Genomic DNA, 20,263 nt, shown 5'->3' on the forward strand with positions numbered 1-20,263 from the left:
TAGTTGCAACCAGATTCATATTGAAACGCATCTTGAGATCCGCTTCGATTTGAAATACGGTCAAAACTCCGCTCAGGTTCTGTGCTCTTTTGTTTAAAAACACAACTTGTGTGAATCAGGCACATTCAGTCTGGAACTCAAAGTAAGCTAATTCTGCAAAAATTCAGCATATCATTACAAAAAATACTATTTAATGGTCAAATTTGCAGATTGACCCAAAGAGGAAGTGTGATTTCAACACAAATGAAATGTGTTTAGTTGGGAATTCACATACTAGATTGAAGCCTGGTAACAGACTGTGAAACAGTTAAGGAGCAGATAAAAGTTTAGAGTATTCTTGGAGCGTGGTCCACAGCCAGGCAAGTTTCCTCTCCTTCAAAGTAGAAGGCAATTAGCAGAGTTTTTCCTTCCTGGATTGTCCTCTAAGGATATACTTGGACTCCAAGCCGGAAACTTTAAAGTAAATGATTTCACAAATTGATGTAGCGGAGGCTCTGACATCTGGGAGATACAAGAAAGTTCAGCATTTGACTATCTGGAAACTAGATCATGTTTTTTATCAAACTTTCGCTCTTTAGTATGTGTCTGTGTTAATATTGGATGCAGCACAGACGTCATCATTAAAACAAGATTCTCATGCAAACCATAATGCTGCTCCTGAGCCATCAAAAGTGGAGCTCATACCCTCGAGGTGAGAAACTCGGCTCTTCTTGCACGAACAGCCTATGGTTGGGATCCTGTAATTATCTCGCTAAAGCAATGTGGTCTGCACATATGTGGTAATTACAGCATACTTTATTCATTAGTGACACCTCTCTAGCACGGAGCGGAGGAAGATATTATATAACATTAAACTTTGAGAAAGCATTACTCAAGTTGTAATCAAAGATAGCAGCAAAGTAGGTAGATACTATTAAATAAGTTCATACATCAAGCCTGTAATCCCTCGTTACATAAAGACATTTAAAATAAAATAAGGAAAATCATTGCTTAGTGACTACAAGTACTGCAGTGATTTACTGATACATCAAGGTTTCTGTGGCAGAATTACACACAGTTGTGCCACAAGAACATTAAGGGGCACATTTATCAATATTCACATAAAGCGAAAAATAGTTTTCAATCCTTATCGCAATGATAAGGATTGAACTATTTCTCAAATTTATGTACAACCCTGCACAGAAACAGCAGTTCCGATAAACTGCTGTTTCTGTGATAAAAAATAAATAAATCATACTTACCCCCCTCTTCGGAACGCGCTGTCCACGGATCTCCTCCTGGTCCTCTTCACTTGTCTTTTTACTGCAATTACGCATGTGCAGTTCAAACTGCACACGCGCACAAATACTCTGTCTCTGCAACTATAGCAGAGAGCGAGCAGTGAGTGACAGGGAGAGATCATCTGATCCCTCCACACATGCGCTGTCCAGCTCTGCTCTTCGGAGCAGAGCTGACAGTACTGAAATTTTTCATTTCTGATAATGTACGCCAGCTTCAGCTGGCGTACATTATCAAGACAAGTTACCGAAAAAAACCTTTTTTCCGGAACTTGTTAGATTGCGGCCAGGAGCAGTCACCATACTGTAGAATGGTGACTGCTCCCAAAAATGAAAAGGAATGCAAAGCAGCAGATATCCACGATATCTGCTGCGATGCACCCTTCTTAAATATACGGGGGATACAGAGGGACGTTTTTTTAATGGTAAGTGCACGATAGTGCACTATAATTATTTGTTAAATATGCCCCTAAATAACTTTGGACACATTCTCAATAAGTTGCAGCGGAACAATGTTTTTCCTGGTTGAAATGCACTACGAGGATCTGTGCACCAGGTACTCTGGCAGTGAAGCTTAGGACATTGTCGTTTCTAAAAAGATGCACTCTGACTGTTTTGATCCAAATGTATCTACTTTATGGTCTGAACAGTTTTCCCTCATGGACAAGTAGCTCAGCCAGTCAGTACGGTTGCTGGAAGCAGCCTACAATGAGCTTTTCATAGGGAGAGAATCTGAGACACTAAGGTTTCTGTGTCCGACACATCCAGCCAATGTGGATAGCTCGTTCATAGCTCATATTACAGAGAGACGCTGCAGGCTATGTAATGTGCGACTCCTGGTGTACAACTCAAAGTTCCAGTGAACCAAGTTACTAGCTAACATTAGTATACATTTGTACTTTGTCGATGTAATGAGCATGCACAGTAAAATATGCACGCTGAGATGGGTGTACTTTAGCGCATAACCAACAGATACACATTATTTTTAAATCATGGCCTGCATGTTTCTGGCTAAAACTATATAAATATCCAAATAAATTCAACTACTCTACAAAACATACCAACCACCTTTTAAATTAATCTAGCCCACTTTTGTCACCTGCATTGACACACCTCCTTCTGTACGTTTATGTTCCAAGACCAGCGAACCTAGATCAAATATAGGAATACAAAAAAAGTTTATGCACTAAAAAAATAAAAATAAAGGACAGTCTCTTCCAGCATCTTAAGGCTTCAAAGTCCAGCTGTTATATGCAAGGAGAACTGTAATAAATAACTAAGTAATTTCTGTATGAGAGCAGAACACTATTTGAGGGGAGGTATATAATAGCTGTCAGGTATTAAAAGCATGGCACAAAGAAAATGGACAGTACTACTAGTCACAGCCAACAGACCTTATTTAAGATCTTAAATGAGACATTCACTCAAAATCAAAAGCAACTGGATTTTTCACTTGATCGCCATTTTACAAAGTATTGTTTGGCAGGGATCTGGTATAAGAAATGTTCAAAAGCTCCGCAGGGTGTCTGCTTCACTAACCCAATAATCAGGTCATAGAGGTTTAGGAGATGGCCCGAATTTTATTATTAGATGTGGAGAAGGATTTTTACACTCCTCTCTGGAGGAACCATTGGCTTCCTGGGTTCATTTCTGCACCTGATGCATGTAGGGTTACAGAAAGAATCGAGGATTTTGCACTTAGAAGAACAACTGTACAGTAACAGGTTCTTGGGTAAGTTGCACAGGTTTGTAAAGAATGCATTCCAGATGCATTCCTCCTATAAGTATACCCATGTGGCCCCAAGCAATACACACCCGATTCCCTAACAGCCATTCTAAGGTGGTTAAATGCCCGGAAATGGACAATGTTTGTAAAGGGCACAGTAAAAAGCATATTGAGAGTATGACCTTCTCACACAAAACAAAGCTGCTCGTTGTACACTGGTAGCACAAAGCACATGGAGGCACGATCCAGGCCCCCCGGACACAAACGTTCACTACCTAGGTCTATTTGAGGAATTGGATCTTCCTTGGTATCAAATTTCTCTGCACTAGCTGTCGGTGGTAGTCTATATCCCGACTACAAACACACCGACAACATACACCCCGACATAAACAACGAATGCAAACTCACCGACAGTGTTGAAATTCTGACAGGTTGAAAAACAGATAATTTCAGTAGTAGTAATTTCAATAGGCACCGCCTGTACATGTACAAGGGTTTGAAAAAAAACATTGTGCAGGCGGCGCCTATAGAAATTACTACCTTCATAGGCGGAGTGACAGCGCCGCACTTGAAAGTGACGTCATTCTTCACAGACGGCATGTTGATTGGTCGCACTTCTTGAAGATCTGTTTTTCAACACTGTCGGTGAGTTTGCATTCGTTGTGTTTATGTCAGGGTGTTGTCGCTCTTGTCATCATCGTGCTAGCGTACAACACCCCTAGCTGTCACATGTGCTCCCAACATACACGCAGTGGCTTATACTTGTAATCAGTGCCTTAATTTATAAGAAAGCGATTCAAATTCTTTGGGGTTGGCATGATAAAGGTGTGGCTGACAGAAATAGTTGGACTGCAAAAGGACAGCAGAGCCCTCTCTTTAAGCTGCTCTTTACTACTGTCATTAATGCTACTATATTTATGTGTGTATAAAACAAGGCGCAAGATATACTCCAAAATGTCTTAGAGGCTTGGTATATTTTAACCAATGATTCATTTGTGCATTTAAGCCCTTAGGGTGCCCGTCTTATGCTGTATCATATTATATATAATATACCTTTATTCAAATTGCAGGTATTTGTGATGTAAAGCCTGAAACCAGGATAAATCACGTCAGACCTTGAATGCCACCTTTCATACAACAAAATTCAAGTGAATTCATGTCTGTGCTATGTGGTAGGGTCTCACAAAAAGATAAAGCAAACCAGTCTAAGTTTTGCAAAGACAATACATTCAGTCATCTCAAACCAAGAAAGAAAAATGTTCTCTGGTCTGATGAGATCAAGGTTGAACTTTTTGGTTTTAATTCTAAAAAGGTATCTTTGGCGAAAAGACAACACAGCTCATCACCCAGAGAACACCATACCTACTGTGAGCATAGCGACGGCAGCATCATGCTTTGGGCTGGCTTTTGTGCGGCTGGGCCAGGGGCTCTAGTCAGGCTAGAGGGCCTTAATGAATAGCTCCAAATATCAAGATATTGTGGCATGAAAACTGCTGCCCTCTGTCAGAATGATGAAGAGGAATTTCACATTCCAACATGAGAACGATCCAAAGCACTCATCAAAGTAAACTAAGGAATTGCTTCAGAAAAGATCAAAGTCTTGGAATAACCCAGTCAGGGGCCTCAATCCCAATGAAAACCTGTGGAATTACCTAAATAGGGCTGTGCACACAAGATTCCTGGCAATTTTATGGAACTTGAAATTGTTTGCAGCTAAGAGCTGGATAGAATTACAAATATGGGTCAGCAAAGTTAATAAAGACTTATTCAAAAAGACTCTATAATAAACAGCTATTAAAGAAGCAAAAAGTGCTGTCACAAAAGTATTAGTTTAGGTATGTTTACACTTATGCAACCAGGGTAGATTTTTCTTTGTTTTCAAAAATATTTATCCTAAAAATTGTCTATATGTTTTAACTTAAATTTTTTGGGTTACAAATGTCACATTAAAGATGAACAATGGTCTGACAAGATTTATCTTAATTTCAAGCTTTACATCACAAATGGTGTGTAGATATATAGCTATGTATCTTCTTTGAAGAGTGGAAATGTTGCCTATAGCAACCAATCAGATTCTAGCTATCATTCTGCAGAATGTACTAAATAAACTACAATCTAATTGGATGCTATATGCAACATCTAGGGGGTATATTTACTAAATTGCGGGTTTGAAAAAGTGAAGATGTTGCCTATAGCAACCAATTAGCTTCTAGTTATTTATTTAGTACATTCTGCAAAATGACAGCTAGAATCTGATTGGTTGCTATAGGCAACATCTCTACTTTTTCAAACCCGCAGTTTAGAAAATATACTCCCTAGACTTTTTAAACCTGCCGGAAACGCACAGCTTGATACATTTACCCCCTAGTGAGAGACTCCTTTCAGAGTTACTTGCTGTCTGATTATGTGCACTTTCTTAACCTGTTTTATGTTTTATATTGGATCATTTTAGTTAGGATGCAGTATTCCATATGGATTCTTCTAAACATGCTCTTACTGATAGCCCTTTGCTATAACATACCAGTTTGCAACGATGCCCTTATATATTTTGTTTACATACTAAAGAGCCAAGAAAACTCCTTGAAATAATTAAAAGAAAAAAAGCACACAAAAAAAGAATGGAGATGAAACTAGTTAAACCAGAACATGGCTTGTTACATGCAGCAACAAAAATAAAAGAAGCAGATTTCAAGTCTCCACTTGCTCACTGAAAGCCAAACAAACTACACAAAAGAGGAAAGCGGACAGGAAGTTAAAAGCACTCATATTGCAAAGATATAGAGACTGATCGTCTTGAACACATTACAGTCTCTACCATACCTTAACAAGTGACTGAATAGCAGTAAGCTAAAAAGGCCATTATCTGAATTATTCATGTGCCAGTTTATATCCGTAAGACCTCCTGCCTTGACATACATAAGGCAAAGTATTTGCCCCCAAAGCAATCCATATATTCAATGACGTTCGATACACATCAGCAACCATGCTGCACATTTAGATCAGCGTCTTGTAGTTGGACAAGTGACAACATGCTTCTTTTGAGTTTTATTTTAGCAATGTAAAGTATATTTGGGACTTCTGCATTTTTCTTCTGTGCAACGGACATGACGGGGAGGGCTGGGGAGCGTTTGTTCAGCAGAGGCCTGGACAGAAAAAGGAAGTATTTTTGGAATTAAGCCTTAGGGCTCAGCAGGTTTCTAATGTTACACAGAAAGAGTTAAATGTTAGTCATTGGTGTTATTAGGAGAGGCTTTACCTACCTAAGGAAGCAAATATATTTTGTGTCATTGTGTAAACAAGAGACATGTGACCGTCACACAAACGATACTTTATTATGAACTCGAAATAGCTAAAGTCGCCTGGATTTTTCCACTGCTATGTTAAACACACAAACAAAGCAAAAAAAAAAGACATCCAGACCCTTCCTCAGCAGCACAAAGCAACAGACTGTGAGCACCGATTAGACTGTCAAGGTCAACAGTGTCTCCTTTTTACTACTGTATGACAACATGTACACCATTCCCTTATCCCCTAGATATACAAGCATAGTATTCCACCCCGATACTAGGCTCTTTGATGTAGGCCAGTGATGAGAAACATAAAACAGCTCCCCCACCCATTAGTCTGAGGCCCCATCCTTTTATCTGGAGCACTGGAAAGAATTCACTTCTCTACTGTCCATCCAAATCATACACTTTGTTCCTGGTTAAACAGACTACCAGAATACACATGTAAAACATCGATACAAAACAGGAAGGACTGCATGTAGGAGAATTATACATAGTAATTGCACAATTAGTCTTATATAAATATCTTCTGTACTAGTGACCTCCCATGATTAAAAGAGGATTTGTTCAAATGTTATTTGGTGGATTAATAATAAATAGGCACAGAATACTATAATTCCATATGTGTAGGTAGAAGTAGTAAAGTGGAAACATATACGACAAAGAAATATATTTTCCTTATAGTGCTTCTGCCAATATGAACTGACATTTTCAGATTCAGGGGTAGATCACCATCCAAACAGCGGCAAAATTTAGGAAGAAAAAAAAAAAAGTAATGACATTATCAGTGCTGGTCATACATGCAGAATAACCCAGTCAAGTGCAGAGATGACAGATTCACTCTGAGCTAAACTAAGCAACATGTTAAAAGAAGGAAACTCTAAGACTTCTCTCCCCTTTCAATGGCATGGCTTCAGGCAAGAGATTTAACCACTACATCGGCCATTTGAATTCAGGCAAGCATGAAAGATACTAAATGCATACCAATCATTTTTAGTTGGACAGGCGCATGTTTTAGTCCCCAAATAGATGTGGACTAACTCGAAAGGGTGTGGAAATCGATGAACAAGAGGATGGGCAGGTGTGAACAAGAAGGTGATGTGCGTGGCTTATTATGTCCACATATTTTGTTTTTAAACGTAAGGAGGTTCAATAAAGGTCGCCAGACATGTTCATATCCACGTGTTCTGCCAGATCGCCGAACAGCCAGTCCAGTGGTCAGTTTGGCTGTACACCAAAACTGGTCAGTCAGTGACTATTCATATGTACACAATTGGGAATTGGCAAATCGTTTTTTCCAGCCTGCAGAATAAAACATGACTGTATTACTGGTGAAGTCCCAACAGCAGTTTTGGGGAAATATGGTCTAAAATGTTTTTTTCAGAATGCCAGTTAGAATTGTGGAAGTCTCAAATCCTCTTCTTCACTCGTTACTCCAGTTTTTCTACACTTCTCATTCCCCAGTATGTTTTATTTTATCCAAAACTGAGGTGGAAGTGGGGATGTATATGACGATATGCCATACCGCCACTTCTCCTACTGCCTTTATTGTAAAGTTATCACATTCCATCCACTTACACTCCCATTACATTTTTCATACCACCACTTCTGAATATCCAGTTCGACCACTGTTCCAAAATGCAATAAAGATTGTGAATGGGCCATAAATTAAAGATATATAAAAATGTAGCACTCAAAAATTATTGCTTTCTGACAAACATAAGTGATTAAATTGTGAATTTTCAGGGAACCGGAACTTAAAACTACATTACCGCTTCAAATATAGCATTTACTCACCAGTTCCTTGCCTTCCTGGAAACCCCACAGGCTGCATCACATAGCCCGTGTTCTGGAAGATACGTGGGTCATATCACAGACACATCGAAAACAGAGAAAACATTTCTGATTGGTCTTCCTGCTCACACCCCCTTCTTCAGCCATTTTAAAGTGACAAATTTTGTCAGTCCTATATTACAGAAATGGATGAGCCCCAGGAAAAACAGCTTTATGGTGAAGCCCCTGGGGCTATGGGGAAGGAGCGGGTGAGTAAAATTTAGCAATTAGGTGGTAATGCAGCTTTAAAGGCTGGAAGTAAGATAGCCCTATTCTATGATATGACGCAATCTGTAAATTTTGATCTGATGTACATATATGTGGAAAATGAGAAAACCACTTTTTTAATGACATAACTCCTTCTTGGCAGAGTCAGACTTGTTTACAATATACAGTAGCTACAGATCTTACAAACCTGACATGCAACTTCCATGCACCATTTAACAAATCAACATAAAGATCAACAGTGGAGTCAGCCATCTTGTGTGCTGAACCACAATTAAGCCTAACAATTAATGACGAAATAGGGACACCACTGAGACCTAAAAAACAGTGACCATGATTTCAGTAGTTCCTAGTGAATTAATAGTCTGCACTGTCATGACTGCCACAAAAAAGGCTCCACTGTTAGCTACTGGCCAATATAGTGGAACCTTATTCCTTTGCTACACAGCCTCAGGATTATGGAAATGCAAATGTGTCATTTCTTTATCCATATTTTATTAACATAATTGTACTCAGTCATTATAAGCATATCTTATAACTTCCCCTGGATAACTGTTGGCAGGTATGAATATGGGCAATGATTTTTTTTTTTTTTTTAGAATGACAACATCTTCTGATCATCATATGCTCAGTCATCATACCATGAATATGAATGCAGAAAGCAATTCTGAAGTACATGTGTGAGGTATTTTAGCAGGGGAAGTATATAATGTTGTTACAAAAAACATTCCCCACTCACTTTTTATTCTCCTGACTGAGAGCATCATCACTTTAGCACACTGTGCTTCCCTGGTCAGAAAATGAGAGCTCTATAAATTGTCCATCTGTGACTGCCCTATGGGACTTTATATTAAAAACTACAACTAATCACATCTTATAAACATTCCGAGAAAAATGTTCACTGAGTGAATTTATAATCTGTGTACGTCTTTGAGAAAACTTCTCTATTTTTTGGGGAAACGGATAAAAACATAATATATGTAGAAGACATGTACATTAGGAACTGATAAATGGGTAATAGAAAGCGACTTGCTTCAACTGTACTCTTTGCGGATTATGATGAGCTCGCTTAAGATTTGCCAGTATAATGCTGTATATTTAATGAAAATTCCATTATAATAAACACTTCTGTTATGGTTTATTTTTGTGTGAAAAACAACTGCTTTAATATACAATTCTGCCAACAGGGCAGTTAATTATTGATCAAAGTCAATGACGTGGAACATGGGGCAAAGCTTCTTGACATTTAAAGATTAGCCGGTACAATTCACCCTCAGCTACTAAACCTGACAGTTTTAGATCCAGTCAAACATGCATTATTTCAGAAATCAATGAAGTGGCATCACAGTCTCTATTGTTCAAGTTGCTGAATCTTGAAAAACTAGATTGTCCAGAATGGTAACTAGAAAAGTACCCATCAGGCTCCGAGAACAGTGTAGGTGCCAGAAAAGTATATGTTGCATAGTACAGAACAGGGTTTATGAAGTGTGGCAATCAGAGGTACCGCATTCCACATACGACCACAGCCTGGTTTTGCTGTGTGTAATCCTTACACCTCTATGAATGTGGAAAGAAGCAGTAAACAGATGTGGTAATGACAGATGGGACTGAAACACAAGTCTTCATTTACTCAATCAGTCCAGTATCAGAGATGTTATGTAATGCCCTGTGAAACTGTGCGATTAATACTCTGAGTGGTAGTGGTGCAACCAAGCACTGTGTTCACTTTACAGTGAATTTTTAATGTTTAAATCAAAAAAATTAGCCAGTGAAGTAGATAATAGAAGTATAAAAATGCGTCAGCAATACTTCTCTGCTCAGGGCTATGGACAAGAACTGTAGCCAACATTGAAAACATATAGAAACCACCGGCAGCATATTGCAGCAGTTTACCAAGAGGGAGAGGAGAATTCTGGCGGACACGGTTGCTGAACCGTGTGTGTTTTACTGGGAATTGCTCTAATCCTTTCCTGCAGTCAAACCAAGAGAGCTCAGATTTATAACTATCAACAGAATTAATTTCTGTACATCTGATCTGTGCTAAAAGGAAGCTCTTGGCATAAATTGATTTTATTGTTTTTGCAAACTCCATGGAGCTAATCAATGTGCCTGAATTGGAAGCAGTAATTTATATAATAATAATATTACTAATAATAAAAACATGATTATTATCATCATCACCTACATGTTACTTTAAGTAGAACAGCTAAATGAAGCACTGCTCGTAGCATTGAGTAAAACATCGCTTAATGCTGATAAAATAAAAGGATTCAATTGGCAGTTAACAGTAGAAGTCACATTTGTATTGTACCAGTCATTTGGAAAAAAGTCACCAGATTTGGGACCAAATTTTACCAAAAACCAGGAAGGACAAATTTACAAAAATCTGGTCATTGGGTGGCGAGGCTGAAACAACACAGAGATAGGCCGATGATCAAACAAGCAGATTTTCAGACATCTCTGACAAGCCAGAATTAAAAGATATAGACAGATATAGAGTTAAAATATTATGACCTATCACACCACAAAACACTGCAGACAGACAAGAAAACTAAAACTTCTATGTAAATGAGGAACGCCAAGCATATTAAAAGCTAGAGGTTGCACATAGGTGAGGCACATGCATTAATTAAGCAAATTATTTCCCAAACATTTACGGTAGTGCACAAAAATGCTGGACAGCCTTGGTCCTCTAGAATTGGCTACAAGAGGAGATTTCAGGGACTTTGAAAGAGGAATGATTGCTGGGGCACGTTTGGCAACGGCTTCAGTGACCAAGACATCTGAAATTGCAAACGTTCCATAAACAATGGTATCTATGGTGATGTCAGCATGGAACTCATCACAATAGGTCAGCGTTGGGGAGAAACACCTACCCCACACGAAGCAGAACAAGACATGAAGCAGATATAATGCACTTTGGCAGACAGCCGCTTCAGCATTCCGGTAATCATCACAATCTGCAGTATTCACTTGGGCTAAGGAAGTTATCACACTAATTTGGAGAAGCCTCCCAATCACAATGAACTGCACAAACAACACTGATCACCAGATGATGGAAGCATCAGGCTGCCATGCTCAGTATAGACACTTCCAGCAGTGAGGAAGAAAGGGGGCAGTGGAGAACCTCAGAGCAGAAAGTTTAGGGACAGGAGCACTGAGTAGAGAGGTCTCTCCTATCCCACCAAGCCCCTCATTCAGTAGTAGGAGCTGTCAGTAAGGTTATCCATATGTGTCGGAACAGAGAAGTAGTCAAATGTATAACGTAAAAACAAACAAAAAATATACACAGATAAATAAAACCCATTCCTGAGATACAGTTGTGCACATGAGCCTTGGTCCCAGATATGGCAAATTAAACTTAGCACCAGAGATTGCTCCCCTTATAGCCGTTTACTAAGCCACAGCTGAAAATGGAAGCTACTGCGCTGGTTTATGCAGTCCACAAGGGATCAATGAATATATAATAAGGCAATCATTTAAACAGGAGGCAGGAACAATAACATTATGGCAAGTAATGCACTAAGACCACTTACAAACCTATATTCTCCATGCAGCATTTAACAGTCAAACTTATCTTAAAAATACCCAATAACATGTGAATGGTGTTAAATACCAGCTCTAGACTGGCCATAATGCCATAACTAAGTTACTTTTCCTGGTTATGTAAAAACAAATTCACAAAATCAGGGGACTGTTTAAAACAATGGAATCTTTGTTATGAATGAAAAGTACTCAAAAATAGGATAAACAATAAAGAACACTGAAGCCTTTATACAGACCTTTCAGAAGCACACGACACGGACCATTGCATGTTGGACAGTTGATACAAATGTATTTTATGATAACCCTGTGATTGCAACATGCATGACAAGAAAAAAAAAAATAATAGGAACAATGTTCCAAGTACTTATTCACAAGTCAGGAACCTCAAGTGGTGATGGCCTGAGCCAGAGGAAAATACAGCAGGGATACAAAACTATGGCTCAATCACATCTATCAACTGTTAATCAATGTCTAAAAAGTGCATTAAAAAAAAAAAAAAAAAATCAGATGAATGATCTTATGTGCTGGCTCCTACTATTACTTTCTAAAATATCTGCAATTTTGGAATGCAGTGCTTAAAATTGTATTTGTTAAAGAGCAATGCATGGAAAGCATATACAAAATGCACAACTAAATCACACCCAAAGTGTGCATTAGTTTTATTTAGTTACTTTCATGTATTTTTAACCATTTTCCTGACAAATATGTGTGAGCAAGCGCTCACTTTAAAGCTGGGTGCACCCTTATGCAATCATACATCAGATGCAACTTTGCAATTTCTCTAACGATTTCACAAACGACTGAAAGACCCAATGAGTATGCTAATTCATGCCTACATAACTACACAATTCACATTCAGATCTGTGATCTTCTTCGCTCATAACCAACCAAAGATTGTGACTCCAAACATACTCTACAGATATCTGCATATGCTGCTACAATATGTTGTAGGAACTACCGGCACATTTACCCGACATCGTTTCATTGTTGATCATGATGCTTAGAAAGTTTAGAACATCAAGTCAACAGATGCAATGTGGTTTGGTACTATAAGACATGATCGTGGGAGCATACATACTGTTGCTGTTATCTGACCCAACGGTCGTGAACCGTGAGGTCTGCACGATAACTGCATAGGTGTGTACCCAGCTTTATGACACAAAGTTAATACTGTTATTTTACAGTATACACAACAGGTATTATTACACTCTAATGTGCTGTACACACAGAAAGTAAATAGAAAACAGCCCTTCCTTGAAAGCTTAAATAGTTTTACTACACTTGTATTACAATACTAAAAGGCCGTGCAGTAGCTAGCACTCATTAGACCAATATGAATGTAACAAGTTTTAGCAACATGCAATCTATTTTATAAGCATTTTCCATTTGTATTTGAATGCACATGGCCTGAAATCCTATCTCACATCTAAGTAGCTTGTGGCCCATGGAACAGCTGACTTTTGTACATGAGCTCTGGAAACTATCATATTTGTTAATAAAAAAAAAACCTCTAGGTAGCATACACTTGTTACAGGCTTGGTTTACTGTGTATGATTTATTGTGGAAAGAAATTGTGTATGTGTGTGTGTATGTGTATGTGTGTGTATGTATATATATATATATATATATATATATATATATATATATATATATATTTATTCATTCTGCAGAGAGAAGCCAGATCCTGGACGGCAAGTCAGTTTCTTGGATTTAATATGCACGCTGCATAAATGTCACATGGTTATTCTTGTTTAGACTGCTAGCTGTGTGGTTGTGACTACATTCATTCTAAGACAATCATTAAACAAATCAGCTGCCAGTTCTGTCAAACTAATCAAAAACATACCCACGGTGTCCCTGCTCTTCTTCCACTACCCACATAACTTCTGTTTGCCCTCTTTCCACTTGCCCCCTATCCTTTTCTTCAACCATTTGCCACCCACCCTCTCCAAGCCCTTAACCCACTCACCCTTTCCCTGCCCTTCACCGGCTCGCCACCTGCCTTCTCCCTGCCCTTCACCAGCTCACCACCTACCTTGGCCCTGCCCGTCACCAGCTCACCAAATACCTTGTGCCTGCCCTTCACCTGCTCGCCACCTACCTTCTCCAAGCCCTTCACCAGCTCACCACCTACCTTGTCCCTGCCCTTCACCAGCTCACCACCTACCTTGTCCCTGCCCTTCACCAGCTCACCACCTACCTTGTCCCTGCCCTTCACCGGCTCGCCACCTACCTTCCACCCGCTCACCACCTACCTTCTCCATGCCCTTCACTCGCTCACACCCTACCTTCTCCCAGCCCTTCACCCGCTCGCCACCTACCTTCTCCATGCCCTTCACCCACTCACCACCTACCTTCTCCATGCCCTTCACCCGCTCACCACCTACCTTCTCCTGCCCTTCACCCACTCACCACCTACCTTCTCCTGCCCTTCACCCGCTCACCACCTACCTTCTCCTGCCCTTCACCCACTCACCACCTACCTTCTGCATGCCCTTCACCCACTCACCACCTACCTTCTCCCTGCCCTTCACCCGCTAGCCACCTACCTTCTCCCTGCTCTTCACCCGCTAGCCACCTACCTTCTCCCTGCTCTTAACTCACTCACAACCCATCTTCTCTGTGCTCTTCTAACACACAACTACCCTCTCTCTGTTCCTCTTCCAACCATCTACCCTGTCCTTTTACTCAACCACTTACACTCTCCCTTTCTCTACTTGCTGCTCACCCTCTTCCTGTCCTCCTTCCACTCACCACCTACCTTCTCCCTGCCCTTCACCCACTCACCACCCACCTTTTGTATCTCCACTTTCACTCACTACCTATATTTGGTACACTTTTTCCAACCTTCTTCCAGTATCACCTCAGTTTCTGTCACTCTCTTGTAATGGACGCTTCCTAACCCTCCAGTCACAGTAGTCACAGTCCAGCAGACGTCAGATACCCCCTCGCCGAACTTTCTCCAACTTCCACATCATCTTCTTACCTGTGGGGCTGGGCGGGGGCTCCCAGGTGGCGGGGTCCAGTCCTTGGCGGGGGCTCCCGGTCTAACGCCGCTTCCTTATTCCGCTCTGAATGTGTAAGTGATCTGCTCGGGCTCCCCCTCCCTGCCGACAACACCCTCCTCCTTGTGAGTACCTCCCCTGTCTCTTCTCCCGGTCACTCTCACCCTGCACCGTCTCCTATTCCGTGTTTACCTCACCCCCTCCCTGGCACTGCTCTCTCTGCCAGTGTGTCTGGTTGGACGCTGTGTCTGTCGCCCTCTCCCTCTGGGTGTCATGATCGTATCATGTTATATCTTAGCTGGATTGTAGTCGGGTTCTATTTCCTTATAACTTAGCTCCCTGAACCTGCCTCCTCCTACCACTACTTTTCAGACCTCTTCCTCATTTCCCTTCTTCATCTCATACACTGATAATGTAAACAGTCTTCATTCATCTAAGGACACAAGATATTCTACTTACAATACAACACTTTATTTCATGCTGCTGCTCTTTTTATCTCCATTTGGAAACTATACTTTGCAGCTATATAAGTTACAGTGCACGATGCAGTCTTCTAACTTGAAGTAGGTGAAATGCATCGTTTATAACAAATGCTAGAATGCATGCTTGGGGTTATATTAAGCAAATATGGTGTGGGGTTTCTCTGGAAGCTGATTGCTATCATTTATTTAGTACGTTCTACAAAATGGTAGGCAGATTGTGATTGGCTGCTATAGGCAACATCTCCACTTTTCAAACCTGCCAGAAACTTGCAGCTTGATACATTTACCCTTTGGAGGGAAATATCTGGTCCAGGCGCGGGCTGGCATACTTCACGCAGGAGAGCACACGGGGCCGCATCTCATTACATGGGATGCGGCCGCGTCATTGATGACGCGGCTGCATCCCGAGTCATGTGATGCGGCCGCATCTGATGACATCAGGTAAAAATCCGGAGAAATTGCATCGGGGGGCGGCTGGCCGGCCTACTCCCCGGCCCTAAAAGCGGAAAGTCTGAGTGGCCCGGGGGGCCGATGCCCCCCCGGCCCAGCCCGCCCCTGATCTGGTCCACCAGATAGCAGTGGCACATCAATACCTATGAATGTAACTGTAGTCTATTTGATACAGTCTATAGTCAAATATAAATAATACAAATTGTTATTGATTTTATATTCCCCTTGTGATCTTCACTTTACTTATGTATAATATACCTTCCATATGTTCATTTTACAGATCATCATGTTGGTATGTGTTAAATATGATTTTTTGTTTAGGCCTCATAAAGCCTTTGTTCAGCCATTTATTGTAACTTGCATATAAATATTATTTGCTAAAAAAGATTATTCATTTTTCTGCTGATTTGCAGTCTTACAAGATGTGAGCCTATGGCCTTGAGGTTAAACTGACATAGAGAACACCAAAATAATGTATCAAGATATGAAAACAATAAGCATTTTCATGTTCAGCTCGTAGTATGAGAGCTATGCCCTTGATGTTGGACATAGCATACCTCCAGCTCCCCTTAAGATAAAAATAATATTCTCATCTGTCCTTAGAAGGGGGAGAAAATAAACACCTCAAGAATAATTGAGAAAGTTAATCAGTAGCGCTTCTCATAGCCTAATGTATGCATATGACGTAGGATTCATTTATTCAGTAGGCTATAAAAACTTGTATCTTTGTATCAATAAATCAGAGAATATTCCTTGTATACAGAACTTGGTCTGTGTCAATTCTCTCCAGCTGATTGAAGCGCTTCCAGATATACTTGACACCACAGGCAAACTTGGGTCAGAATTTTAGATCTTGCATATGGAAAAATGGAGGCTATAACAATACATTTGTAAATTATTTATACTACAGTTGGCTTTTGAGCTTCTGTTGTGTGTTTTATCATCTTGACTATCATATCCACTTGAGAGCAGACCTATGGCAGTTGTACATGTCTTAAAGGGGCTTCTATGCTTTTTTCTATGCCAGTGTCTCTGGTTGGACGCCGTGTCTATCGCCCTCTCCCTCTGGTTTTCATGATCGTATCATGTTATATCTTAGCTGGATTGTAGTTGGGTTCTATGCTTTTCTACCATGTCTTCATATAATCAGGCCGTTATATACTTGTTTATATTCCTTTTGCAGAGCAGTGTAAAAAAATAGATATAATTTTGCAAAGCGAGATTGTTAAAATAAGATAAAGGGGTGAACAAAGCACCTTTATAGGGGTGTCCTTTCTTTTGCACTGTCCTTTTGCATTTCTGCTAATAAACGCTTTTCTTTGCACAGAAGAAGTGAGAATAGCCCCTGTAAAAGACTATTGATTTTCAGTGTGCCTTCAGTGTGTGCTGTAAATGAGTTCCACTGTATTCAGAGACCGGGCAGTTTTAATTAGTCTTTTTACTGGCCAGCCGTAGTGTGCTGGGGATTTATTGTGTTTTTCTAGGTAACCCACCTTTTGAATACTGGTTGTTTCCTATGAATTGATTGAGCAACTTCCATTGTGTGCATTACTGTTAATGAGCTCTGTATGAGATCAGTAGCTGACTTAGAGTGCAGATCTTTACAGTGCCTGTTTTTTGGAGACTTTGGGGTACCCCCTAGCAAGTTTGTTCCCAATTTAAAAACACATAAATCCATGGCCCAATATGGGTTCTATCATAGATTCGGGTTAGGACTGTCCTATAAGCAGAAGAGCTGTCAAGTTTCGGAGGCTATTCATATATTTGCTGATGTGTGTTTGACTACTGTATTTTATTTATAGATAGGAATCTTTTTTTATTGGATTACAGCACTGTTTTGGTTGATTTTCTGTGTGTTTCTTTTCCACTGTATCCAGAGAGCAGCCTTATGTTGTATTCCAAATCAGCAAAAATAATACCTGTTCACATAGCAGAAAAATACATGGACCAGCAAGGCGCATACAGGTCAGTAAGTTAAAGTTGTCTGATGATCGGAATCCTCCTTTGAACGAGCTTTAAAGCCCCTATACCTCATTAATGTATATCAAAGGCTGTGTATTACTGTGCTGAATAATATGATATAACTGGAGCTAAATACATAATATTGAGAGGTATAAGTTTCTAACCCTTTCAATACTATATATTTTAAGGTTTAATATTCAAGCAGAATTCCACTGGTGATTTTAAGCTCAGAATGCTGCAATTCCTTATGTTGGCTGGGATAGGAGGTTAGCAACTGGGGTGTCTCTCACTTAATGCCTGATTTAGATTGAACATAAAGATGCATCCATCAGTATGAAGAAAGATTCACCTGCACACGTGTGTTTCAACGGCTTTATTTTAAGTTGTATACATCTTAAGATATATGTAGCCTTAAAACTAGCACATAGATGCACCCTGGGCAAGGATGGATCAATCATCATCAACTTTAAAACCCAGTTTATATAGGTTTATGTAGATGCACAATTTACGTCTCATAGTTGTGTATTTATAGATCTATATAAGGTTGGATACACACTACAGAAATTTTACGATTTTAATATGTACACACTATACACGTTTTACAAGATTTACCTTCAGATCTGTGATCTTCATCTGTCATAACCATCGGCTGAATAGATTGTGACTCTGCACACTCCATAGAGATCTATGAACACTGCAGTCGTCAGTGCATACACTGCAGGATTGGAACAATGTTGCAGAATGAGATATTTAGTTGTTTAAAAATCAAATGAAACAATACGATGAGCTTTGGACAGATAATCGTTCATCGTTGGGGCGTACACACTAATGCGATATCGGGCCGAACGGTCGTGTGATTGGCCTGATCGTCAGCAGAAAACCGTGTAGTGTGTAACCAGCCTAACTCAAAATGAGATGCATTTCAAAGGAGTTTGCTTAACTTGCTTTTGCACACACAGTAGGATTATACCACATATAACTGTTACCTGATATTGCTAGTGATTTACACAGAAGGACAGACTCACATGGATTGTGTGGCATAAAAAGGAAACAAACTGCAACATTTCAGTCACACAAAACGACTTTTTTAGGCAAATGCAATGAAAGTTTATTTTATGCATGACAAGTTTTGTGAATGGAATTCTACTATAATTACTATATAGTTATGTGGGTGGATTTTGTGAATGGTAAGTTTAAACCAACTGTTTTGAAATGTCTCCATAGCCATTTTAGTTTATATGGTAGAAATGACAGATTAAAAAGTAAACGTACCACAAAGTTCTTTTGCTAAGTGGTTTTAAAAATCCATATAATAGGATCTCAATTATATGAATTATAATAAGACTCATCATTTCTCCCACTCCACTGCTCCTTACATCTCCAACCGCCTCTCTACTCTGCCAATGACCGTCACCTGTCTGATCATCTCATTCCACTCCAGAATCCAAGATTTCTCCCGGGCCGCCCCCTTCCACTGAAACGACCTCTCTCGCTCCATCCGACTGTCCCCTAATTTGTGAACCTTTAAACGGGCACTTAAAACTCACATCTCTCTCATAGCCTACCAGCCATCCACCTAACATGCTCTCCATGCCAGATTTCCTCACCTCTCTCCTCCCATGTCCCTCCTCTCACTTCTCTTGCGATTGATCCCCTCTGACTCCCTCCTGTGCCTCCTATCCGTTTCCCCTCCCTTAGAATGTAAGCTCTCACAAGCAGGGCCCTCGTCCCTACTGTCTCTCTACCTATTCTTCACCATCTTCAATGTGCTAGCTATGTTTGGAGCTTTGAAGTCCTGGTATTTTTATTTATTGTTCTGTATGTTTTACCCTGTAAGGTCCATTGTCTGTATTTTGTACGACGCTGCGGAAACCTTGTGGTGCCCTATAAATAAAGATTAATAATAATAATCTATTTATACACACAAAAATAATAAATGCATACCTGCCAACAGTTCTGATTTTTACAGGACAGTGTGATATCTGTTTCCAAAAGGGTGTGGCCAACTGGGAAAAGGGGTTTTACCAGATACGGGTGAGGCAGGGTCTGGGCAGATTAGAGGTGTGACCCATTTTTTTTTTTACCAATTTTCAATTGGGAATGTTGTGAGATAGGAAAATGGGTGTTGTATACTAACTTATACCTTATAGGCAGCGAAAGAGCCATATTCAGATGGAACATGAGCTAGGATTTCTTTAAACCAAGAAAGATAAATTGTGGATGAACAACAGTTTATTTACTGATCCCAGTCAGAGACTTGTAATGCAATATGGCAGCTTGCAATAAGCAACTTTAGTAAGATTTTCTGAGTTAAGTATTTTCTGACAACAAAGGAAATGCGAAACTACAATTTACCTGCCTCAACAACATATCAAAATAACTCAAAAAGACCCCATTGCATTCGCTTTATCTAGTTCTAAGTCCACAGATTTTTACTCTTTAAACCTTTACCAATTTTGTTACACAACAT

The 20,263-nt window shown here is 39.9% G+C and overlaps 1 protein-coding gene and 1 long non-coding RNA gene across 4 annotated transcripts in view; one reads left to right on the forward strand and one right to left on the reverse strand.

Moving 5' to 3' along the window:
- PRKCD (protein kinase C delta) overlaps positions 1 to 14,986 on the reverse strand; it is a 47,894-nt gene extending 32,908 nt beyond the window's left edge. For 2 of the 3 annotated variants that reach the window (XM_075183038.1, XM_075183036.1), the window contains exon 1: positions 14,881 to 14,986. The gene's annotated coding sequence lies outside the window, so the exon portion shown is untranslated. Of the gene's footprint in view, positions 1 to 14,757; positions 14,838 to 14,880 lie in introns of those variants that run through there. The other variant, XM_075183037.1, reaches the window with a different exon arrangement.
- A 171-nt stretch (positions 14,987 to 15,157) lies between these two features.
- Positions 15,158 to 19,693, forward strand: LOC142099524 (uncharacterized). Its single transcript, XR_012678566.1, has 3 exons — positions 15,158 to 15,462; positions 17,709 to 17,796; positions 19,235 to 19,693. It is a non-coding gene; the product is annotated as an uncharacterized LOC142099524 (long non-coding RNA).
- The last annotated feature ends 570 nt before the right edge of the window (positions 19,694 to 20,263 follow it).

Source organism: Mixophyes fleayi, chromosome 8, assembly GCF_038048845.1.
Source record: "Mixophyes fleayi isolate aMixFle1 chromosome 8, aMixFle1.hap1, whole genome shotgun sequence".
NCBI classification, from domain to species: Eukaryota; Metazoa; Chordata; class Amphibia; order Anura; family Limnodynastidae; genus Mixophyes; species Mixophyes fleayi.